Genomic DNA, 27215 nt, shown 5'->3' on the forward strand with positions numbered 1-27215 from the left:
AAGAGGAGTTCCCTGATGAGGACTTTCCATACTTTGGACTTCGCTCTTAGACGGGCAAGGTTGAACAACCTGCCCCCTGATCTTGTGTGGAGGAAAATTCCTTCTTCAGAGGACTTGAACGCATGTGAAAGCAGCAGGGAGAAGAAAATCCCAAAAAGTGTGGGTGCGAGAACACAGCCCTGTTTCACGCCACTCAGGATAGGAAAGGGCTCTGATGAGGAGCCACCATGTTGAATTGTGCCTTTCATATTGTCATGGAATGAGGTGATGATACTTAGTAGCTTTGGTGGGCATCCAATCTTTTCTAGTAGTCTGAAGAGACCACGTCTGCTGACGAGGTCAAAGGCTTTGGTGAGATCAATGAAAGCAATGTAGAGGGGCATCTGTTGTTCACGGCATTTCTCCTGTATCTGACGAAGGGAGAACAGCATGTCAACGGTCGATCTCTCTGCACGAAAGCCACACTGTGCCTCAGGGTAGACGCGCTCGGCCAGCTTCTGGAGCCTGTTCAGAGCGACTCGAGCAAAGACTTTCCCCACTATGCTGAGCAGGGAGATTCCACGGTAGTTGTTGCAGTCACCGCGGTCACCTTTGTTTTTATAGAGGGTGATGATATTGGCATCGCGCATGTCCTGTTCAAATACTTATCTGCTTGACCCTGAAAGACACAGTGGTTTCTGCCTCAACTACACCTGTGGTAAAGTTGGTGGCGGGCTTGCAAGGAACCAGAACTGTAAATAATGAAACAGCGATCTTCTCAGCCACTGTGGTAGAAGTTGTCTCCAATATCCAGGTGCACATAATGGGCTGTGTGATTTGGTCCCAGCACCTTTGTAGCTTGGATCACAGATTGCCTCGGTTATTTGTTGTAAATAATGGTGTCTACTATTCTAAGAATAACTTGCATTTATATAAAGCCTTTAATGTCGTTAACCGTCCAAAAGGTGCTTCACAGGAGCATTATCAGACAAAATGTGACATCGAGCCACATAAATAGGTATTAGGACAAGGGACTGGTCAAAGTGCTAGGTCTTAACAAGCAGCTTATTGGAAAGACCAAAGCCATTGTCTTCGGTCTGCACTACAAATTCTGTTCCCTCTCCTTGGCATCTGTCTGAGGCTAAACAAGACTGTTCATAATCTTGGTGTTATATTATCACCATTGATGAGCTTCTGAGCACATCCACTAAGACTGCAGCATCGCTAAGACTGACTATTTTCACCTCTGTAACATTGCCGAACTCCACCACTACCTCAGCTCATCTGCTGTTGAAACCCTCATACATGTCTTTGTTACCTCTGGATTTGAGTATCCCAACGTACTCCTTATTGGTCTCCCACATTCTACCCTCCATATACTTGAGATCATCCAAAACTCTGCTGCCCTTAAAAGCTACCTCTTTGACCAAGCTTTTGGCCATCTGCCCGAACATGGTCTTACGTGGTTCAGTCTTATATCTTGTTTTATAATACCCCTGTGAAGCACCTTGGGACGTTTTATTACGTTAAAGGAACTATATAAATACAAGTTGTTTTTGACTCTAGGAATAATGGAGAGAGGGGACTTAAGGAAATGTGAGGACCAATTTACATGTGGGGAAGCACAAAAAATGATGAGACAAATATATGACTTATGACTAGATTTTTATTCCAATGTATACAAACTTCCATCAAAATATACAGCACTCACAACATCTTGCTCAATACTGCTATTGGACAGCTTTTCCTAGTTTTCCCGTGGATGTCGGCAAACCAAATATCTCCTTAATAGTGAGAAGAACAATATCTTTAGCTCAACTTTGCTATTGTTATATTGCCACTTTTGAATCTATAATTCAGCAATTTTGAGTACACATCATTGCAAAGTGGCAGAGTAACTCAGAAGGTTAGCAAATGCTCTAAAGGTATGAGACCCCTGTCAGGAGGCTGTCTCACACCATTTTGAATTGCTGCCAAGTGAAGTGTGGATCTACCCTTTTAGTGTGTCCCAAGGCACTTCTGCACCAACTTCTGTTAAAAACTGCAAGGAAATAAGACATTTGGTGAGGATGAGGTTGGAAGTGAAAGGCAATTGTGTCAATGCACATTTTAAAATTATGGAGCTATTGTACAAATACTGATTGGCTTTCTAAAATTTTGACACCAATAATCCAGTCTCATTGCATTCAATAGTAATGCATACATGACACTATATTAATCGTGTTCAACATTTTTCATTGTATCTCAAAGAAAGCTACATTGAATCTGATAAAAGGCATCCCTAATTATTAATTTTAAGACTACAGTGATGGTTCTTCACAATAGTGCTGATAAAGAGTGGCTGGTTAGTGTTTAGTTATCATAGGTGTGATCATCTTATGGAAAGAGTAGAATCTGCAGTCTTTGGGAGGAATGATGTCCATCACTCTGGTCTGAATGTTCTTCTGCTTAAAGCCAGCCTCCACCAAATGAGGCACTTGCGTTTCCTGGACAGATTAAAGGTGTATGTTATGTGGGAAATGTGAAACAGATCACATTACATTGCATATTCCAGAAATTCAAGATCTTATTCTTATTTACACAAAAACATAATAGTTTTGACATGCAGAACCCTATATATTAAAAGATATTTCAGCTGCTCATCAGGGCAAGGGGCAGGGAAACAGAAGACTTACCATCTCGAACACTGAATGTTACCATCAGGTGATGTAGAACAGGTTAGATGCAAAATAAATTCCCTCTTTTACAGTCATAGAGTTTTGCAGCACAGAAACAGGCCCTTCGGCCCAACGCGCCTGCACCGACCGTCAAGCACCCGTCCTAACTAATCCCATTTCCCCGCACTTGGCCAGTAGCCTTGTATGTTAGGGCATTTCACGTCCTCATCTAAATACTTCTTGAATGTCCTAAGAGTTCCTGCCTCGACCACCCCTTCAGGCAATGTGTTCCAGATTCCAACCACCCTCTGGCTGAAAAAATTCTTCCTCAACTCCCCTCTAAACCTCCTGCCCCTTACCTTAAATCTATGCCCCCTAGTTATTGACCTCTCCGCTAAGGGAAAAAGTTTCTTCCTAACTATTCTATCATTGCCCCTCATAATTTTGTATAGCTCAATCAGGTCCCCCCTCAGCCTTCTCCGCTCCAAGGAAAACAACCCCAGCCTATCCAGTCTGTCTTCATAGCTGAAATGCTCCAGCCCAGGAAACATCCTGGTGAATCGTCTCTGCACCTTCTCCATTGCAATCACATCCTTCCTATAGTGTGGTGACCAGAACTGTACACAGTACTCCAGCTGTGGCCTCACCAGTGTTTTATACAGCTCTATCATAACCTCCCTGCTCTTATATTCTATGCCACGGCTAATAAAGGCACGTTTCTTGTATGCCTTCCTAACCACCTTATCTACCTGTGCTGCTGCCTTCAGTGATCTATGGACAAGCACAGGGCGGCACAGTGGCGCAGTGGTTAGCACTGCAGCCTCACAGCTCCAGGGACCCGGGTTCGATTCCGGGTACTGCCTGTGTGGAGTTTGCAAGTTCTCCCTGTGTCTGCGTGGGTTTTCTCCGGGTGCTCCGGTTTCCTCCCACAAGCCAAAAGACTTGCAGGTTGATAGGTAAATTGGCCAGTATAAATTGTCACTAGTATAGGTAGGTGGTAGGGAAATATAGGGACAGGTGGGGATGTTTGGTAGGAATGTGGGATTAGTGTAGGATTAGTATAAATGGGTGGTTGATGTTCGGCACAGACTCGGTGGGCCGAAGGGCCTGTTTCAGTGCTGTATCTCTAATCTAATCTAATCTAATCACCCCAATGTCCCTCTGACCCTCTATACTCTCCTGGGTCCTGCCATCCATTGTATATTCTCTTGCCTTGTTAGTCCTCCCAAAATGCATCACCTCACACTTCTCAGGATTAAACTCCATTTGCCACAGCTCTGCCCATCTTACCAGCCCATCTATATCGTCCTGTAATCTAAGGCCTTCCTCCTCACTACTTACGACACCACTAATTTTCGTGTCATCTGCGAACTTACTGATCATACCTCCTATATTCATGTCTAAATCATTAATGTACACTACAAACAGTAAGGGTCCCAGCACCTCCATTCACAAAAACAACTTTCAACTATCACCCTCTGCCTCCTGCCACTAAGCCAATTCTGAATCCAATTTGCCAAATTACTCTGGATCCCATGGGCTTTTACTTTCTTAACCAATCTCCCATGCAGGACATCAAAAGCCTTACTGAAGTCCATGTAGACTACATTAACTGCTTTACCATCAGCTACACCTCTAGTCACCTCCTCGTAAAATCCAATCAAATTTGTTAGACATGATTTCCCCCTGACAAAGCCATGCTGACTATCCCTGATTAATCCCTGCCTCTCCAAGTGGAGATTAATCCTGTCTCTCAGAATTTTTTCCAATAATTTCCCTACTACTGATGTTAGACTCACTGGCCTGTAATTACCTGGTTTATCCCTGCTACCCTTCTTGAATAAAGGTACCACATTCGCTGTCCTCCAGTCCTCTGGTACCTCCCCTGTGGCCAGAGAGGATCTGAAAATTTGTGTCAGAGTCCCTGCTATCTCCTCCCTTGCCTCACATAACAGCCTGGGATACATCTCATCTGGGCCTGGGGATTTATCCACCTTTAAGCCTGCTAATACAGCTAATATTTCCTCCTTTTCAATGCTAATTTGAAAGTATATCACAATCCCTTTCCCTGATCACTACACCTACATCGTCCCTCTCCATAGTGAACACCGATGAAACGTCATCGTTCAAATCCTCACCAATGTCCTCCGGCTCCACATACAGATTGCCTCTTTGATCCCTAATGGGCCCCACTTTTTCCCTGGTTATCCTCTTGCCCCTAACATACTTAAAAAACGCCTTGGGATTTTCCTTTATCTTTTCTGCCAGTGATTTTTCATGCCCCCTCTTCGCTCTCCTAATTACTTTTTAAAGTACTCCCCTACACTTTCTATACTCCTCTAGGGCCCGCGCTGTTTTCAGCACTCTGAATCTGCCCTAGCCTCCTTTTATTTCCTTATCCAATTCTCTATATCCCTTGACATCCAGGGTTCCCTTGACCTGTTGGTCAAACTCTTCACCTTTACAGGAACATGCTGCACCTGAACCCTTACAATTTCCCTTCTAAATGACTCCCACTGGTCTGATGTAGACTTTCCTATAAGAAGATGCTCCCAGTTCACTTTGGCCAGAACCTGTTTTAAATCTGCCTTCCCCAATTCAGTACTCTTCTTTCCGGTGTCTCTATGTCCTTTTCCATAACAATCTTAAATCTAACTGAGTTATGGTCACTATCTCCGAAATGCTTTCCCACTGCCACTTCTACGATTTGTCCGGCTTCATTCCCTAGGATTAAGTCCAGTACCGGCCCGCCTCTTGTAGGACTCTCGACGTGCTTCTGCCACAACAATGCACAGTACCTCAAGCTCACAAGATCACTCTTTATGCATCACTTTCGCACCCCACTTGAAGACCCTTGATCTCTAAATGAGTTTGCCAATTTGATGTTGATTGACATGAAATTAGGGCAAGTCTTCTCATCTACATGCTGCCTCTCAGTGACATCATCCGAAAGCACAGCTGTTAGTTTTCACATGTATGCTGATGAAACTCAGCTCTGCCTCATCACCACCTCTCTCAATTCCTCCACTGTTGCTAAACTATCTGACTGCTTATCTGGCATTCTGTACAGGATAAGCAGAAATTTCCTCCAATTAAATATTGGGAAGATTGAAACCAACATTTTTGGTCCTCGCTCCAAATTCCATTCTATAGCTAATGACTTCATCCCTCTCCCGAGCAACAGTCTGAGATTAAGCCAGTCTGTTTGCAACTGTGGTGTCAAACTTGACCCCAAGATGAGCTTCCGACCTCACATTCACACCATCACTAAGACCGCCTATTTCCACCTCCATAACATCACCCAACTTTGCCCCTGTCTCAGCTCATCTGCTGCTGAAACCCTCATTCATGCCTTTGTTACCTCTAGACTCACTCCTAGCTGGTCTCCCACATTCTACTCTCCATAAACTTGAGGCCATCCAAAACTCTGTTGCCCGTGTCTTAACTTGCATTAGACCTGTTCCCCTATCACCCCTGTGCTCGCTGACCTACAGTGGCTCCCGGTCAAGCGACGTCTTGATTTTCAGATTCTTGTCCCTGTTCTCGAATCTCTCCCTATCTCTGTAATCTCCTCCAGTCCCATGACCCACCAAGATATCTGCACTCTTCTAATTCTGGCATCTTGAGCATCCTCATTTTTAATTGCACCACCATTGGTGGCTGCACCTTCAGTTGCCTAGGCCCCAAACTCTGGAATTCCCTACATCTCTCCACCTCTTTCCTCCTTTAAGTCACTCCTTAAAACAATCTCTGACCAAGCTTTTGGTCATCTGACCTAATATCTCCTTATGTTGTTCAGTGCCAGATTTTGTTTTATAATGCCCTTATGAAGCACCTTGGGACTTTTTATTACGTTAAAGGCACTGTATAAATATAAATTGTTGTTCTTATCCATGGTCACTAGAAACTGGATTCCGCTGACCAATTCACCTAGAATAAAATGCACGAATGGCTTCCACCTTCCTCTTTCCAAGATTTTACATGGCCTGGAAATTGCTGTTGCTCTTAAATATAAATCTTAATGTTAGAGGCTTTGAATTATTGATTTGTGTGGTATGCCTTTAAGTGCCATTCACACTTCTGAATCAGAATGTTGTGGGTTAAGCCACACAACAGGTCTTGAGCACATAATCTAGGCTGACACTAGGGAGTGCAGCAATGTTGGAAATGCTATCTTTTGGGTGTGATGTCAAACTGGTGCCCCATCTGTCTATTCAGGCAGAGTTCTCCCCCTGCTTTGGCCAACACTTATCCTTCAACCAGCATCAAACATATTAACCGATCATGTATTTCATTGGTGTTTCTCAGACTTTGCTCAGATATGGCAAGTTAGCTGCCATATCTGCTTACATAACAATATTGACAGCCTTCCAAAAAGTAATTCATTAGTTGTTGAGCACTCATGGGGTATGCTGAGGACATGAAAACTGCTCTATAAATGTAAGCTCTTTAAATTATTTCTCCCCTGATTTCTGGTCTAATCATATTACAAAGGATTCCTTTTTTAAAATAAAAAGATCGAACTCTGGAAGCAGTAATAAGACAGCTAAAGAATAAACCTGATGGCAGTAGCACGTCCCAGATGCAAGAACATTGGGCTGCAAAGCACTTTTCATCTATGCAGAATAAGATTGCTTTTACAGTAACTGAATTAAAAATACAAGCTCTTTGGAGCATAGCGTGAATGTTGTTAGCTTCTGAAAAGAACAAATAGATCTCTCCCACAATGGATGGTGGCATCAGATAATTTGAAGAAAAACAATGGATGTGTGTTTAATTCCTACCTGGAACAATTTTTCAATGTCATTATACTTTCCCTTCAGTAGCTCTCCCCAGGAGGTGAGGTTGCAATATGTAAGAACGCCACCAGACTTCAGCAAACGCAAAGCATGACCCTGAAAGAAAATGAGTTTAACAACTGCAGTTTGATTTGGCTGCATTTTCTCCTTCTGTCCTTCCCAGATTTATCTGATACATCATACTAATCAATCTCCCATGGCATTGCACAAGGAGAGTCAACATCAACTGCAATATTAAGATTGGGCAGGAAGATAACTTGATCCAGATGGAGGGGGCGAGGAGAGGACAGGGGTAGAGGAGAGTGGATAATCGGGACAGGGAGGAGAGTGAGTAATAGACATGGGGAGGATGGGGATGAGAGGTGATGGATGGGAGAGGATGAGGAGAATGGGGCTGTGGGGGATGATAGGATCGAATAGGAGAAGGACAGGAACATGCTGTTGGAGATGGTTTAGATGCTCTGGGGAGGGGAACAGTCAACCAAAGACTGCTCAGTTGCTGGGAGGCATTGCAATAGATGGATGATAATTTGCTTGCTCTGTGTGTATGGGTGGAGGGGGGTCTAAGAACACTGCTTAGTTGGGGGATGGGGAGTGCTGTACTTTTGGTGGGGATATGGTTAGAAAGGCTACTAATAAGGGGAAGGAGGCACAGACCAAAATGTTGCTCATGGGGGTGGTGGGACAGTGAGTCAAAAGATAAATTATTGGCCAGGGCGGTGGGAGAGAATTGCTGACCAGGGAAGGGGTATGATGTCATCAAGTTTTGAGTGTATTGTACGGTTACATTGAATTGAAGTTGGGGCGGCTGCTGAACAGGCGACTACATTTGGTTGAACAGAACTGCAAATCTATATGTACAAAATGCCAGGATCCCCCTCCCTACCCTATATATTCAATAAATGAGACCCACACATACACACAAAAAGCAAGAGCACCATTCACAGAAAAATGCAAGAATCCCATAAACAAAAATTCCAAACCCCAATACACAAAAAATGTCAAGCTCCCCCCACCACCCCCAACCCGCTCCTCTCCTTACCCACCTTCCCCTTTCCCAGACCCCTCAAGCTTGAAAACTCAGCTCCCTAGCTTTGCAGGCCTGGGGAAGTGATAAGGCTGAATATTGATTATTCCCTGGTTGGTGAAGTTTGACCAACCAGACAGTTTTGTCACTTCTCCAGGCCAAAAGACAAGTTTAAGGCGTTGATGTTGAAGTCAGTTTTTTACCTGAGCAAACAAGAAAGGAATGAAAACTGATCAAACCAAATTAAAAGTTTCCACAGGCTGGATGTGGCCCACAGGCTACATTTTGAATATGCCTGTGTTTCAGGGTATAATGCCCCTCTTATGATAAACCATGGAAACGTTAGAGATGGTTCTCATTCGTAATCACCGTCCAGAGCCTCCAGTTCAAAAGACACAAGACTTGACTGTGATGCTCCTCATGATACAACAACCTGCCAACACTGTCTGAATGGACAAATGAAGAATAGCCACTTGGGGAAAGTACCCGGAGGGCGGCCAGCACCCAAGGAACCATATGTAAAGATAAAAGGATTCGAGAGGAATGATAGAGAGAAACTATTTCCCCCAATGGGAGAATTCAGAACAATAGGGCACAATCTTAAAATTAGAGCCAGGTCATTCAGGAGTGAAAGCAGAAGCATTTTGCCACACAAAGGGTAGTGAAAATTTGCAACTTTCTCCCTCAAAAGGCTGTTGTTGCTGGGTCAATTAAAATTTTTAAGACTGAGATTGATTTTTGTTAGGTAAGAGTATCAAGGGAATATAGATCAAAGCTGAGTAAATGGAGTTGAGGTACAAATCAGCTTTGATCTAACTGAATGGCAGAACAAGACTGAGTTGTTGAATAGTGTATGTTCCTATAGCCCGTGTGAATCAGCTGCTTTGGATTTCTGATCACTGCAAGTTCCAGTGCAAAAGCCCATAGAAAGACTGTGAGGAAGTACAAGTGGCGTTCACTTGAGCTAACTGCAAAATCTGGGCTACCATCTGCACTTACCTTTATAAAAGCAAACTGATGTGTGCCAGGTGTCTTCTGACAATGGGTAGGTATCATAAAGAATTCCTGGAAAACAAATTGAAAAAAGGAAAGAATTCTTGTTTATTTTCACATCCGGAGATTAATTATGATAACATCAATCTGCATTTATATAGCACCTTTAACGTAGTAAAGCTCCCCTAAGTGCTTCACAGGAGCATAACCAGACAAAAAATGAAACGCAGTCAAAGAAGGAGACATTAAGATAAAGCTTCATCAAAGAGCTAGGTTTTAAGGAGCAATGTAAAGGAAGAGAGAGGCGGTGGTGTTTTGGGAAGGAATTCCAGACCATACGACCTAGACAGTTGAAGGCATGGCTACTGATGGTGGAGCTAAGTAACTAGGGGATGTATGAAGCCAGAATTGGAGCAACACAGAAATCTGAGTGTTGTTGGGCTGGAGGAGGTTACAGAGATAGGGAAAGGCGAGACCATGGAAGGGTTTGAGCAAACGGATAAGAATTTTAAATTTGTGATAAAACATATACAACTCCCCAGTAGCTTAATGGAGACTACCCTGTGCACTGCTGAGCCACAGTGGCTTACAAGGTCCTAGTTTTGACTGCTAGTCCATGCCAGGTTTGCTGATCTCAGCAGAAGAATACTACAATTAGTCTCAGTGCCACTTGTCTAGAGACTAGAAAAATGAGTTGAGTTTCCAGCTCCTGATGACTGGCCAGTGATCCCTGTTGGAAAACGAATGTGTGAATTTCAGTGCTGAAAACAGAAATAGCTTTGACTCCGTGGCCAAATAGCTTGCAGGAACAAACACGCTGAGTTCCTATAGGTGGGCAAGAAGAGTTAATGCTTTGTAAGGAGGAAAAATTGGTGGGATTGTGGGTAGGAACGATAAAGAAAGCTGCATACCTTATATAAAATTGCAAATATTTATATAGCCAAACAAAATCCCAGTTCTATATTTAGCAATAGGTGATAAGCCACCTGTCGGCACAAATAGATTCCAATTGCAAAGCCAACTTTTTAGACTTGAATTTAGTTATTAAAACAGCCAAGAACTGCCTTAAGTTTCTAATGTTGGAGAGGCAGCCAACTCTCTTGGCAGCTCTTTTTCCAACAGGAATTTCACTGGCAGTCAGATGCTGGAAAGCTTAGCTCTGCAGGTGTATTAACTATGAGTGATCTCTGCTCTCCCGATGACTAAGCTTTCTACTCTGTGACAGTGCCACTAAAGGCATCTCTTGGCAGATTGTCTCAGATGGCTGATCTGCAGTTATATCTTAGATTTACAGTTGACATTTAGGGTGAAATCTTAACTCACTCAAAGTCCGTTCACTTAGCCAGTAACAATTGACACCTGTTCTTTAATCTTCCAACACATAACCTCCGTGTTCTAAATATTATAGTAACAGTGAAGGGAGGGGAGCAATTCAGTTCCACCACTACACGAAGGTATAAGTGTTAAACAGCACTTCTTGTCTAACTGCAGCATAGGTAGCAATTAAATAGCGTTTTAAAAAATTCAACCGGTCAATGCTGTTTGAATCACACACAAAGTTCTGAATTTTTCTTTACCTATCATTTTGTTACTATTGTTTATCACGTGTAATGATTGACTTCCTTGATCTAAACCATATGGGCATGTTTACTACTTGTGTCGATTACTGTTATGGTATTATTGAGAAGACAAGGGGTTGTACTGTATACAGAGAGACTAGAGGGCAAAAGGGCACAAAAAACAAACAGCACTGCTAGTGTTGTAGGGCAACTTATTGAGAGCTTGTCAAGAGGTTTCCTTTAGCAATACTGTGGCAGAAATTACTAACGATAGACTGCGACTGAAAATGAAAGCAAAAAATATGCGGATGGAGGGTAGAGCTGGAAAATATTCCATTTAAGCCCAAAACCAAACTGCTTACTTAGTATTTTAAATTTCTTGTTTCCTCCTTTTGCATGTTCCTACATTACAATCAAACTGCTGGGATTTTTGTTTCTTTACTGGCGGGCCAATGGCATTAAGTGAATTGCTCATTTGGAGAGTGGGTCCAGATATGATGGGCTGAATGGCCTCCTTCTGCACTGTAATAATTCTGTGATTATTATTGATGGTGATTTCGAGGGCATTCAGCTGCAGCTAGTATCATAGCCAAATTCAATGCTGTTCTCATGCAATATCCCAAATGAGTACAATTTCTGCATGGTCTCAGGACAGGAATCAGGAGTGGGGACTCCTTGCAATTTTCCTTCAGCTGCCCAGGCCAAAGCTGTGGAATTCCCACCCTAAACCTCTCCACCTCACTACCTCTCCCTTCTCCTAAGGTACTCCTTAAAACCTACCTCTTTGACCAAACTTTTTGTCATGTGTTATATCTCCTTATGTGGCTTGGTGCCAAATTTTCTTTGATAATGCTCCTGTGAAGGGCCCCGCGACATTAAAGATGTCACATGAATGCAAGTTGTTGTTGTTGATTGAACATCCAGTATTGGATGAGCTTCCAACCTCATATTTACACCATCAGTAAGACCGCCAATTTTCACCAACCTAACATCACCCAACTTCGTCCCTGTCTCAGCTCATCTGCTGCTGAAATCCTCATTCATGCCTTTGTTATCTCTAGACTTGACTATTCCAACACACTGTTGGCTGGTCTCCCACACTCTACCCTCCGTAAACCTGGATGTCATCCAAATCTCTGCTGCCTGCGTCTTAATGCGTTCCAAGTCCCTGTGCTCGCTGACCTACATTGGCACCTAGTCAAGCAATGTCTTGATCTTAAAATTCTCTGCTTTATTTTCAAATCCCTCTATGGCCCTTCCCCTCCTTATCTCTGTAATCTCCTCAAGCCCCACAAGCCTCCGAGATATCTGCATTTCTCTAATTCTGGCCTCTGGAACATCCCCAATTTTAATTGCTCCACCACTGGTGACCACGCCTTCAGCCGCTTAGGTCCTAAGCTCTGGAATATCCTTCCAACACCTCTCCACCTCACTTTCTTCCTTTAAGCGGAGACATGGACGGCCGGTGGGTCTGATACCAGTGACGAGCTCGCTGTACAATGCATCCTTGGGGATCCTGCCATCTTCCATGAGGCTCACGTGGCCAAGCCATCTCAAGTGCCGCTGGCTCAGTAGGGTGTAAAAGATGGGGATGCTGGCCGCCTCGAGGACTTCTGCGTTGGATACACGGTCCTGCCACCTGACGCCAAGGGTTCTCCGGAGGCAACGAAGATGGAATGAGTTGAGACGTCACTCTTGGCTGACATATGTTGCCCAGGCCTCATTGCTGTAGAGCAAGGTACTGAGGACACAGTTTTGAAACACTCAGATTTTGTGTTCTGTCAGTGCGCCATTTTCCCACACCCTTTTGGCCAGTCTGGACATAGCAGCGGATGCCTTTCCCATGCGCTTGTTGATTTCTGCATCGAGAGACAGGTTACTGGTGATAGTTGAGCCCAGGTAGGTGAACTCTTGAACTATTTCCAGAGCGTGGTCGCCAATATTGATGGACGGAGCCTTTCTAACGTCCTGTCCCATGATTTTTGTTTTCTTGCGGCTGATGGTTAGGCCAAATTCGTTGCAGGCAGCCGCAATCCTGTCGATGAGTCTCTGCAGACAATCTTCTGTGTGGGATGTTAATGCAGCATCGTCAGCAAAGGGGAGTTTCCTGATGAGGACATTCCATACTTTGGTCTTCGCTTTAAGGTGGGCAAGGTTGAACAACCTGCCATCTGAACTTGTGTGGAGGAAAATTCCTTCTTCTGAAGACTTGAACGCATGTGAGAGCAGCAGTGAGAAGATCCCAAACAGTGCAGGTGCGAGAACACAGCCCTGTTTCACGTCGCTCAGGATAGGAAAGGGGTCTGATGAGGCACCGCTATGCTGAATTGTGCCTTTCATAGTGTCATGGAATGAAGTGATGATACTTATAGCTTTGGTGGACATCCGATCTTTGCTAGTTTTTAAAAATTCATTCATGGGATGTGGGCGTCACTGGCTATGCCAGCATTTATTGCACTTCCCTAATTGTCCTAGAGAAGGTGGTGCTGAGCTGCCTTCTTGAACCGCTGCAGTCCATGTGAGGTAGGTACACCCACAGTGCTGTTAGGAAGGGAGTTCCAGAATCTTGACCCAGCGACAGTGAAGGAACGGCGATATAGTTCCAAGTCAGGATGGTGTGTGACTTGAATGGGAACTTGCAGGTGGTGATGTTTCCATGCATCTGCTGCTCTTGTCCTTCGAGTTGGTAGAGGTCGCAGGTTTGGAAGGTGCTGTCTAAGGAGCCTTGGTGCGTAGTCTGAAGAGACCACGTCTGCTGACGAGGTCAAAGGCTTTGGTGAGATCTATGAAAGCAACGTAGGGGGGCATCTGTTGTTTGCGGCATTTCTCCTGTAGCTGACAAGGGGAGAACAGCATGTCAATGGTGGATCTCTCTGCTCGAAAGCCACACTGTGCCTCAGGGTAGTCAGGCTCAGCCAGCTTCTGGAGTCTGTTTAAAACGATTTGAGCGAAGACTTTCCCCACTATGCTGAGCAGGGAGATTCCACGGTAGTTGTTGCAGTCACCGCCATCACCCTTGTTCTTATAGAGGGTGATGATATTGGCATCGCGCATGTCCTGTGGTACTGCTCCCTCATCCCAGCACAGGCAAAGCAGTTCATGGAGTGCTGAGAGTATAGCAGGCTTGGCACTCTTGATTATTTCAGGGGTAATGCCGTCCTTTCCAGGCGCTTTTCCACTGGCTAGAGAATCAATGGCATCACTGAGTTCCAATTTTGTTGGCTGTTCGCCCATGACTGGCAGAGACTGAGCTGCATTGAGGCCAGTATCAGTGACAACATTTTCCCTGGAGTACAGTTCTAGGTAGTGCTCCACCCAGCGGTCCATTTGCTTGCATTGGTCAGTGATCGTTTCCCCTGATTTAGACTTGAGGGCGGGGGGGGTGCGGGGGGTGGCGATCCTCTTGAGATTGGCCCAAAAGCTCTCTTAATGCAGTCATATATTCCTCTGATGTTTCCGGGTTGGAGGCCAGCTGAAAACGACTGCATAGGTGTTGCCAGTAGTCATTTGCACAACGTCTGACTGTCCTTTGTGCCGCGCTTCAAGTGCTACGGATGTTAGCTCGCTGGGGGCTTTCTTGTAGTTCAACAGTGCAGTGCGCTTAGCGGCTATGACTGGTTTCAATCTCACTTTGAAGAGCTGGAACCTGTCTGCATTCTGCTTCTCATGTTTGCCAAAGGTGGTCATTGCTGAGTCATAGATGGCGTCTCTTATGTGGGCCCACTTCGTCTCTGCAGCCCCTGCAGGAGTGTTTTGAAGGGCTTTTTCAAGTGAATTTAGAAACTTATGTAACAGCTGTGGATAAGAAATTCTGTTAGTGTTGATGCACGGGCGGCCCTTCTGCTTGGAGTGATGCCGCTTCTTTGGTTTGAGTCTAACTTTGCTGCACACCAGGGAGTGGTCGGTGTTGCAGTTCGCACTGTGGAAGCTGTGTGTGATTTGGACAGTGTTTATAGAGGCACGCCTTGTGACGATGAGGTCCAGATGGTGCCAATGGCATGATCTTGGGTGTCTCCATGAAACCTGGTGACAGGGTTTAGTATGAAAGAACAAGTTGGTGATGCAGAGGTTGTGATAGGTACACAACTCCAGCAGTCTCTGGCCATTCTCATTCATCCTTCCAATGCCATAGCGCCCAAGGTAGGAGGGCCATAAGTCATGATCGGCCCCAACCCTGGCATTAAAGTCCCCCAGCAGAAACAAATGTTCGGTATTAGCAATGCCACTAATGACATTATGGAGTTCCTCGTAGAACTGGTCTTTAACTTCAGGTGGGGAGCAGAATGTTGGAGCATAGATGCTGAGTAGGTGTACTGGGCCATAGGCGGTGAGCAGTCGGATGGACAGTATGTGTTCCAAGCCATTTGAAGGTGGCTCATTTTATTACATTAACGGTCCTATATAAATATAAGTTGTTGTTATTACACTACTGAAAATTAGGCCCGATGAGTTAAATGGACTCCTGGCTTCACAATCATACGTCTAAACAAAATTTCTGGCATTTTAAAGAGCAATTTAAAAAAATTTGTTTACATATTCAAAGATTTAGTACTAACGTACTTCAAATGTAAAATACGAATGCCAAACTTACCATCAAAATGTGAATCTGGTAATGTTGAGACTACATCCTCCCAGAGCCCCTTGAGAGGAACAATCTGCATTGGAAAACGTATAAGATTGATTTCAATTATGGGTAGATTATTACAGCCCTTTCCTAATTATTTGGACATTAGCTGAAAAATGGGATGTAATTACTGGCTGTAATGAAGAAAAACACTGTCACAAACTCTACGGGCCAAATGGCCTGTTTCTGTTCTGTAACATTCTATTACCTATGCTGTATATAGGAAAAAAAGACTTGCATTTATATAGTGTCCGACTGTTTTTCATATATACAGCAAGGGCCAACCTGCAATTAAATGAATGACCAGGAATTCTGTTCTGATGGTATTTGAGGAATGTTGGCCATGATTCCAGGAGAATTCCCTGCTCTACTTTGAATCCAGAGGAATCTTGAACATTCACCTAAGCCAACAGAACAGGCAGACATGGCCTCAGTTTAATGTCTCGTAGGAACAGGAACGAGTCGAAGAGACTTAGTAGTTGGCAGGAAAAAAGACAGGGGCGCAAGGGGAGAGCCAACTGTGTAACAGCCCCAACAAACAAATTTCTCTGCAGCACCTGTGGAAGAGCCTGTCACTCTCGAATTGGCCTTTATAGCCACTCCAGGCACTGCTTCACAAACCACTGACCACCTCCAGGCGCTTATCCATTGTCTCTTGAGATAAGGAGGCCAAAGAAGGAACAGGAGTACGCCAGTCAGTCCCTCAAGCCTGTTTTGCAGCTCATCCAAACGACATAACTACAACAATGCAGAGTGCATCTTTAAAAAAAAGTATTTACTGAACAGTATAGGCTACTTTCAAAATGAGGATGCTGTCTGCAAACCCTATGGTTCCAACATTAGTGGTCTTGAAAAATTGCTGGCTGTAATGTATTTTACTGTGTGGATATATTGGTGAGCTCACTATTGTAGAATTCTACAATTTCCAAGCAAATTATCCATGTTGTACATGATTAGGCTTATTTTTTTTCCAACTAAGCTTTGATGAGAGATAAGACAGCCCAAGGCAATAAACAAAAGGTGAGTTTTGAGTAGAACGAGATGAATTAAACATGTTTTCCCTTCCCTGAGATGAAATGGCTCACTAGATCATGACGCTCAATCGGTGCTGGCCATTTTTGCCTACATAATAGCTACAATAATTCATTGCATCTGTATGTGCTTTGACATCTACCACCTAGAAGGACAAGGGCAACAGGCACATGGGAACATTCACACATTAAAGTCAGACAGCATCCTGACTTGGAAATATATTGTCAAAATGCAGCTTCTCTTTGTTGAGCTGGCTGGATGCTACAATTATATTACAACATTGTCCCTTTATCTCTGCAATTTTGGTTTGAATCTAATCAAATGTGATAACAATTCCAAGTGAAATTAATGTGGTTGACCAGTTTCACTGTGTTCCTAATACTTTGAAGCAAAAAACCAGAAACATTTTTAAAATATTTAATTATTGGAACTGCGAAACTATCCAATGTGGTAACCATAGGGTACTCACCTTGTGGGGTTGCTCCTTAGCCCACTCCTGCAATCTGTTAAACACACCATCATTACATTCAATGATCCAGTGCTCTTGAATATTGAAGGACTCTATCTTAGTGGCTGAAATTGCCATTCCAAACCCAATTTCCAGAACATGAAAGGGAGGTCAAATGGTACCTTTCGAGGCTGCAACGGTGGTGAGGGAATGCATGTATGGAGTCCCCCAGCGCTCCATGACCGGTTTGCCCAGGATCTGCAAATGAGTATCGCTTTCATTGTACTCGGCGGTCGCTACCCTCCAGTCTGGTTTTCAGTCCACCCCCTGCGCAAAAATGGGGCTCTTGCTTTCCAGGCTCATTCTGTTGCAATTTGGTTGTTCAGCACGTGGGAAAGTGGTCGATAGCAGATGAAGCTGAAGCTATTCCATAAGAGCTCTAGAGTTCTGCTGACATTGCATGTTACATCTGTGCCTCCCCCTCAATGTAAAGCTCATATGTTCATAAACATCAGAGTTCAAAGCAGCTGGGCGGAGTCATTAAATGGACTGCAAGCCTGCCTTCTGGTCATTAATTGGCCACTGTAAAGAAAGTCACACCCACTTAAGGCTATCGGCAGGTTTCAGAAGCCTGCAGGGAAAATCCTGCCCATGTTTCAGGTCGATGATCTTTTGCCAGACCTGTTTCTGTACTTGTCTCATCATCACCTTTGTCATTTAATCGCTCCTGCCCTCCACACCATCACAGATCCTTCCTTTTTTGATCCTATTCCAGGCCTTGGACTTGCTTAAAAGCTGTTTTGTCTCTAACATCTACCAGTTCTGATAAAGAAGTCATTGCCCTAAAACGTTAACTCTATTTATCTCTCCATTGCTTCTGCCTGACCTGCTGCGTGTTCTCAGCATTTTCTATTTTTATTTCCAAAAGTGACACTTGGGGTGACTAACTGCTATATTTATATGTCCTAGTTTTAAAATCAATATCTGTAGCACTGTATCGAGAGCTCACAAAATGATGAATTTATCCATCTGTATTCATCCCCTCTTTATACATTCTTAATACTGTATTTCAATGAGCTTATGGAATTAATATAAGTTTTTCATTTATGTAGAAGATAAATAAACTTCTGCACTAAATGAAATTGGTATTATCGATTGTGCAACACTGAAAGTTGATGGCATAAAATCTAATTCTGCCCTTATCTTCTCTAAGAACTTGTATTAATGCATCAATTGAGGTCTGGGAATGAAGGTTTTTGGAAGCACTAGGCAGATGTCATTGAGGCCATCTGTGTTTGGCCAAAACTGTTGCACACATTGCAACCTACTCTAAGCCCAGTAATTGGTCCTGTGCAGATATATCCTTCTGTAAAAGATCCTCTCACCTCCTCAGGCTCATTACCAGTACTTTTCCCTTGTATGTGATGTAAAGCATCAGCACAATTGATTCTCTTAGAAGAGTTTAAAAACTCCATTCCTTAGGACCAGCTACATTTTCCTCTAAATCATAGATAACCTGAAAGTTTTGAAACCTAGGCAAACAGCAGAGATTGCTGATGATTTTGAGCTTGTGAATAAGCCAACCTATTTTGTCTGTCACCCCCATAAACCCAAGAAGGATAGAAAGTGGGAGTGTGAAAGGAAGGCAAGTAGCCGGGGACAAGAAGGAACAGCTGGGAATGCCCCAGGATCACCTCCTCAGGTCAGAAAGGAAGGTGCTGAGTGTAGAAGTGAGGTTCGCAAGCCAAAATGTTACCATTGCAACAAAACGGGTCATCTTCGTTCAGAGTGCTGGAAATTGCGAGGTAAACCCATCAGACCTGTTGGGGTATGCAAAGTTAGTGCATAGGAAAATACTCTGACTGAGAGTATAGCAGACCAAGCTATAGCTTTAACGGCAGCTCTGAATGTGAAACCAGATATTAAAACTAAGAGGAGTGTAGAGGTTAAGAATAAAATACCTGACAGTTATAATGATTTTGTGTCAAAGGGGAGAGTAACTCCGTATCCTGTAAGCCCTCATAATTGATTGCTACGATATATAATTACATCTTGTTCTGAGTTCAAGTTTCAGTGTATCCCAGTACCTAATTTGCTTTATTCATAATTGCCTCACAGTAACCAAATACTTTTAAGCTATGATTAATGATGGTCTCAAAATATTTTACTTTTTGGCCTCTGGCAGTAGAGACACAAAATAGAACCCTTTACAGCCTGCACATGCTTACTGGTGCATGCTTCTTTATGAATTACTCAACATTTATATACACATTAAAATCCATCTGCCATTTGTCAGTCCATCAATGCAATATGTTACAAGTCTCCCTGAAGGTAACACATCTGCTTTCTGCTCATTACCTGTCCACATAGGTTTGCATCATCAGAAATTTTAATATTAACAATCATAGCTGCATTTGGAGAGTATAATCTAATCTTGGATTTTTCTTGATTTTATGGCATGTTCTTCATCTCACATTGAATTACTGCTGCTTGCCCAAGAGTCATAGAGTTATACAGCACAGAGACAGGCCCTTTGGCCCATCATGGCTGTGCTGGCCATCAAGCACCTAACTATTCTAGTCCCATTTTCCAGCACTTGGCCTGTAGCCTTGTATGCTATGGTGTTTCAAGTGCTCATCTAAATACTTCTTAAATGTTGTGAGGGTTCCTGCCTCTACCACCTCTTCAGACAGTGTGTTCCAGATTCCAACCACCCTCTGGGTGAAATTATTTTTATTCAAATACCCTCTAAACCTCCTGCCCGTTACCTTAAATCTATGCCCCCATTTATTTATTTATTCATCAGCAATCCCTGCTGCTTGCCTAGCCTTCAAAACTTTCAGGTTATCTATTTGAGTTCTCACTACTGAGTTTTTAAACTCTTCTGAGAGAATCAATTGTCGAAGGTTCTCATATGTGGTTTCTATCTTTAATGCCCATATCCAACAGTCAAAATTCATTTGCTTCACCCTGTCAAATTCTAAATATGTCTGCTCAAACAATCTCCGTAAGTTCCTAAATAATTTTTATTAATTAAATTATTTTTCCGCTAAGGGAAAAAGTCTCTTCCTATCTAACCTATCAATGCCCCTCATAATTTTGCATACCTCAATCATGTCCCCTCTCATCCTTCTCAGTTCTAAGGAAAACAACCCTAGTCTTTTCAGTTTCTCTTCATAGCTGAAATGCTCCAGCCCAGGCAACATCCTGGTGAATCTCCTCTGCACCCTCTCCATTGCAATCACATCCTTCCTATAGTGTGGTGCTCAGAACTGTACACAGTACTCCAGCTGTGGCCTAACTAACGTTTTATACAGCTCCATCATAACATCCCTGCTCTTATATTCTATGCCTCGGCTAATAAAGGCAAGTATTCCATATGCCTTCCTAACCATCTTATCTACCTATGCTTCTGCCTTCAGTGATCTATGGACAAGTACACCAAGGTCCCTCTGACCTTCTGTACTTCCTAGGGTCCTACCATCCATTGTATATTCTCTTGCCTTGTTAGTCCTCCCAAAATGCATCACCTCACACTTCTCAGGATTAAATTCCATTAGCCACTGCTCCGCCCATCTTACCAGCCCATCTATATCATCCTGTAAACTAAGGCTTTCCTCCTCACTATTTACGACACCACAAATTTTCGTGTCATCTGCAAACTTACTTACCATACCTCCTGTAGTCACGTCTAAATCATTAATGTACACCACAAACAGCAAGGGTCCCAGCACTGATCCCTGTAGTACACCACTGGTCACAGGCTTCCACTTGCAAAAACAACCCTCGACCATTAGCCTGTTTCCTGCCACTAAGCCAATTTTGGATCCAATTTGCCAAATTTCCCTGGATCCCATGGGCTCTTACCTTCTTCACCAATCTCCCATGTGGGACCTTATCAAAAGCCTTACTGAAGACCATGTAGACTACATCAACTCCTTTACCCTCATCTACACACCTCCTCGAAAAATTCATTCAAGTTAGTTAGACACGATCTCCCCTGACAAAGCCGTGCTGACTATCCCTGTTTAATCCATGCCTCTCCAAATGGAGATTAATCCTGTCTCTCAGAATTTTTTCCAATAGTTTCCCGAGCACTGATGTTAGACTCACCGGCCTGTAATTACCTGGTTTATCCCTGCTATCCTTCTTGAATAATGGTCCCACATTCACTGTCCTCTAGTCCTCTGGCACCTCTCCCGTGGCCAGAGAGGATCTGAAAAATTTGTGTTAGAGCCCCCACTATCACCTCTCTTGCCTCACATAACAGCCTGGGATACATATCATCTGGGCCTGGGGATTTATCCATTTTTAATCCCACTAAAACATCTAATACTTCCTCCCTTTCAATGTTAATATGTTCAAGTATATCACAGTCCCCCTCCCTGATCTCTATACCTACATTGTTGTTCTCTACAGTGAAAACAGATGAAAAGTGATCATTTAAAACCTCATCTATGTCCTCCGGCTCCACACACAGATTGTCACTTTGGTCCCTAATGGGCCCTAGTCTTTCCCTGGTTATCCTCTTGCCCTTAATATACTTATAAAACGCCTTAGTATTTTCCTTTATCTTGCCAGCCAATGTTTTTTCATGTACCCTCTTCGCTCTCCTAATTACTTTTTTTTTAAGTACCCCCCTACACTTTCCAAACTCCTCTAATGCCTCCGCTGTTTTCAGCGCTCCGAATCTGCCATAAGCCTCCTTTTTTTTCCTGATCCAGTACTCTATATCCCTTGACATCCAGGGTTCCCTGGACTTGATGGTCCTACCCTTCACCTTAACGGGGACATGTTGGCTCTGAACCCTCACTAAGAACAAAAAACAGTACAGCACAGGAACAGGCCATTCGGCCCTCCAAGCCTGCGCCGATCTTGATGCCTGCCGAAACTAAAACCTTCTGCACTTCCAGGGTCCGTATCCCTCTATTCCCATCCTATTCATGTATTTGTCAAGATGCCTCTTAAACGTCTCTATGGTACCTGCTTCCACCACCTCCCCCGGCAACAAGTTCCAGGCACTCACCACCCTCTGTGTAAAGAACTTGCCTCGCACATCCCCTCTAAACTTTGCCCCTCGCACCTTAAACCTATGTCCCGTAGTAACTGACTCTTCCACCCTGGGAAAAAGCTTCTGACTATCCGCTCTGTCCATGCCACTTATAACTTTGTAAACCTCTATCATGTCGCCCCTCCACCTCCGTCGTTCCAGTGAAAACAATCCGAGTTTATCCAACCTCACCTCATAGCTAATGCCCTCCAGACCAGGCAACATCCTGGTAAACCTCTTCTGTACCCTCTCCAAAGCCTACACGTCCTTCTGGTAGTGTGGCGACCAGAATTGGACGCAATATTCTAAGTGTGTCCTAACCAAAGTTCTGTACGGCTGCAGCATGACTTGCCTATTTCTATTTTCTATGCCCCAACCGATGAAGGCAAGCATGCCGTATGCCTTCTTGACTGCCTTATCCACCTGCGTTGCCACTTTCAGTGACCTGTGGACCTATACGCCCAGATCTCTCTGCCTGTCAATACTCCTAAGGGTTCTGCCATTTACTGTATACTTCCCACCTGCATTAGACCTTCCAAAATGCATTACCTCACATTTGTCCGAATTAAACTCCATCTGCCATTTGTCCGTCTAAGTCTCCAACCGATCTATATCCTGCTGTATCCTCTGACAATCCTCATCACTGTCCGCAACTCCACCAACCTTTGTCTTCCGCAAATTTACTAATCAGACCAGCTACATTTTCCTCTAAATCATTTATATATACTACAAACAGCAAAGGTCCCAGCACTGATCCCTGCGGAACACCACTAGTCACATCCCTCCATTCAGAAAAGCACCCTTCCACTGCTACCCTCTGTCTTCTATGACCGAGCCAGTTCTGTATGCATCTTGCCAGCTCGCCTCTGATCCCATGTGACTTCACCTTTTGTATCAGTATGCCATGAGGGACCTTGTCAAAGGCTTTACTGAAGTCCATATAGATAACATCCACTGCCCTTCCTTCATCAATCATCTTTGTCACTTCCTCAAAAAACTCAATCAAATTAGTGAGACACGACCTCCCCTTCACAAAACCATGCTGCCTCTCGCTAATAAGTCCATTTGTTTCCAAATGGGAGTAAATCCTGTCCCGAAGAATCCTCTCTAATAATTTCCCTACCACTGACGTAAGGCTCACCGGCCTATAATTTCCTGGATTATCCTTGCTACCCTTCTTAAACAAAGGAACAATATTGGCTATTCTCCAGTCCTCTGGGACCTCACCTGTAGCCAATGAGGATGCAAAGATTTCTGTCAAGGCCCCAGCAATTTCTTCCCTTGCCTCCCTCAGTATTCTGGGGTAGATCCCATCAGGCTCTGGGGACTTATCTACCTTAATGCGTTGCAAGACACCCAACACCTCCTCCTTTTTGATAACGAGATGACTGAGACTATCTACACTCCCTTCCCGAGGCTCATCATCCACCAAGTCCTTCTCCTTGGTGAATACTGATGCAAAGTACTCATTTAGTACCTCGCCCATTTCCTCTGACTCCACACATAGATTCCCTTCTCTGACCTTGAGTGGGCCAACCCTTTCCCTGGTTACCCTCTTGCTCTTTATATACGTATAAAAAGCCTTGGGATTTTCCTTAATCCTGTTTGCCAATGACTTCTCATAACCCCCTTTAGCATTCCTGACTCCTTGCTTAAGTTCCTTCCTACTGTCTTTATATTCCTCAAGGGATTCGTCTGTTCCTAGCCTTCCAGCCCTTACGAATGCTTCCTTTTTCTTTTTGACGAGGCTCACAATATCCCACATTATCCAAGGTTCCCGAAACTTGCCAAACTTATCCTTCTTCCTCACAGGAACATGCTGGTCCTGGATTCTAATCAACTGACATTTGAAAGACTCCCACATGTCAGATGTTGATTTACCCTCAAACAGCCGCCCCCAATCTAAATTCTTCAGTTCCTGCCTAATATTGTTATAATTAGCCTTCCCCCAATTTAGCACCTTCACCCGAGGACTACTCTTATCCTTATCCACAAGTACCTTAAAACTTATGGAATTATGGTCACTGTTCCCGAAATGCTCCCCTACTGAGACTTCAACCACCTGGCCGGGCTCATTCCCCAATACCAGGTCCAGTACGGCCCCATCCCTAGTTTGACTATCTACGTATTGTTTCAAGAAGCCCTCATGGATGCTCCTTACAAATTCTGCCCCATCCAAGCCCCTAGCACTAAGTGAGTCCCAGTTAATATAGGGGATGTTAAAATCACCCACCACTACAACCCTGTTACCTTTACATCTTTCCAAAATCTGTCTACATATCTGCTCCTCTACCTCCCGCTGGCTGTTGGGAGGCCTGTAGTAAACCCCCAACATCGTGACTGCACCCTTCCTATTCCTGAGCTCTACCCATATTGCCTCGCTGCATGACCCCTCCGAGGTGTCCTCCCGCAGTACAGCTGTGATATTCTCCTTCACCAGTAATGCAACTCCCCCACCCCTTTTACATCCCCCTCTATCCCGCCTGAAGCTTCTAAATCCAGGAACATTTAGCTGCCAATCCTGTCCTTCCCTCAACCAAGTCTCTGTAATAGCAACATCATAGTTCCGAGTACTAATCCAAGCTCCAAGTTCATCTGCCTTATCTGTTATACTTCTTGCATTGAAACAAATGCACTTCAGACCACCAGTCCCACTGTTCTCCGCAACGTCTCCCTGCCTGCTCTTCCTCCTGGTCTTACTGGTCTTATTTACTAGTTCCCCTTCATTTATTTCACTTGCTGTCCTGCTAATCTGGTTCCCACCTCCCTGCCACACTAGTTTAAACCCTCCCGAGTGACGCTAGCAAACCTCGCAGCCAGGATATTTGTGCCCCTCCAGTTTAGATGCAACCCGTCCTTCTTGTACAGGCCCCATCTGTCCCTGAAGAGATCCCAATGGTCCAGATATCTGAAACCCTCCCTTCTACACCAGCTTTTCAGCCAAAATTCCTCTTTGAATGACTCCCACTCGCCTGATGTAGACTTTTCTACAAGTAGCTGCTCCCAGTCCACTTTGGCCAGATCCTGTTTTATCAAATTGAAATCGGCCTTCTCCCAATTCAGTACCTTTATTTCTGGCCCGTTTATGTCCATTTCCATAACTACCTTAAATCTTACAGGGTTATGGTCACTATCCCGGAAATGCTCCCCCACTGATACTAAAGGGAAAACCAGTAGGGTTAATCAGGGCACACCTGCTCAGTGAATACGGAACCCTGATGGAAAGCCCAGCAGATCAAGCTGTGGCTTTAACTGCAGTAAGAGTGCAACCCAGGAAGCTTACTATGGCCAGTGCAGGAAAAGTTAATAGGATTCCTGAAGGTTTTGTGTCTGAACGGAAAGTAACCCCATACCCCTCGAGTGGGGTAAGCAAGCCCATAGTGATTCTTAGGGACACAGGGGCTGCTAGATCCCTTTTACTGGGAAAAGGCCTGACCTTTCCCCCAGAGAGTGCAGTGAACACCAAAATGGTGTGAATGATATTGGAGGGAAGTGTATGCCTGTACCTGTACTCCGGGTGCATCTGGACACCTGGAGTGCGACCTAGTTTTGGGACCGGTGATCGTAGGGATTGTCCCTAGTTTGCCTGTGGACGGGGTTGACCTGCTCCTAGGTAATGATCTGGTGGGGGTGAAGGTGGTAGCATCCCTCCCTTCCCCAGTAGTGAAAGAAGGACCGCAGGAGGTCAGAGAGACAGGGTAGGAGACGGTTCCCTGCAGTTTTCCTGAATGTGTAGTGGATCAGGACATGATCAAACCAGCTCGCCCAGAGGAAACTGCATTGGCATTGCAGGCAGATGACCACGAGGTCTGCATGTCCGAGACTTGCTTTGGAAAATCAGACCCGGGGAATGAATTGAATGGGTTTTCCCTTGCTGAGGCTCAGTGAGCTGACCCAGTATTGTGAGAGTTAGCTCAAGCTGTCCAGTCTGAAAGTGAAGCAGAGGGAGTCCCTGATTGCTACTACTTAAAGAATGATGTACTGATGAGGAAACGGAGTTACCGTCACAACCTGACAGCAAGGAGTGGGCAGTAGTTCACCAGTTAGTGGTGCCACAGAGGTACCAGGGAGAAATATTAAGAAGGGTCCACAAGACTACAGTGGCTATACATGCCGGTATACGAAAGACCAAAGCCCACATAAGACAGCAGTTTGACTGGCCAAAACTCCACAAAGATGTGGTGGAATACTTTAGGAGTTGCCAAATGTGCCAGGTTGAGGGGAAACCTGCATCCCTAAGTCCTGTTCCAGTGTTAGGAGCACCCTCCAGCAGAGGGCTGGTGAACTGTAAGGGACCCCTGCCGAGAACAAAAGGGGACAGACAGGCACATGGCTGGCAAAAGTTTAGAAAGAAGGGGAAAAAGTGACTAAGAGGGCAGGTTAAAGGAAGTCCAGGAGGAATCCCGGATGAAAACCCTACTGTCTGGTCAGCCAACCTGAAAAATTTGAAAAGTTAGACTCCACATTCTCTTATGTAAATACTGCCTCTAGAAGCACCCCACCAGAGTTGCTAACTACATTTACAGGAACCTTCAGAGACAAAGGGAGACCTCTAGGGGACACCGAAACCGTGAGGGTGATGCCTCACCTCGTCGAAGTGCCACAGGAGTGTACAGTCAAATCTGCACACATACCTGCAGGTAGGAGTGTCCCAGAGAACAAAGGGGAGATTAACAAAGAATCCTCCCCCACAGTCAGAGTATAAGGGAACCACCCATCCCCTGAAGGCAAAAACCCTTTGCATGACTCAACAAAGCACTGAAAGGGAGTTCAGGATAGACCCGCCCACTACTAACTCTCCTGGAAAAAACATGACCTCAACAGGAACAAAACCCGAGGCAATCATGGCGATGGGCAAACTGAAGAACAGCTTCCCCAGAGAACCACATGGCAACTGGGATGCCAAATAAGAGGAACTTAAAGCAGCACTGGCACCCAGAAAAGACAATTTTAAGAAGCTTTAAGATTGATGAATGAATGGAGATGAAAGAAAGAAATGCATGCTTTTTCTTTCTGTATCTCGCAAAGCTTTTAATGAAATGCGCCA

At 44.4% G+C, this 27215-nt stretch overlaps 1 pseudogene; it reads right to left on the reverse strand.

The window, feature by feature from the left end:
- Window positions 1-1636: 1636 nt before the first annotated feature.
- Window positions 1637-18865, reverse strand: LOC137351595 (guanidinoacetate N-methyltransferase-like; annotated as a pseudogene).
- Between the last annotated feature and the right edge of the window lie 8350 nt (window positions 18866-27215).

The sequence above is a fragment of the Heterodontus francisci genome, chromosome 36, assembly GCF_036365525.1.
Source record: "Heterodontus francisci isolate sHetFra1 chromosome 36, sHetFra1.hap1, whole genome shotgun sequence".
NCBI classification, from domain to species: domain Eukaryota; kingdom Metazoa; phylum Chordata; class Chondrichthyes; order Heterodontiformes; family Heterodontidae; genus Heterodontus; species Heterodontus francisci.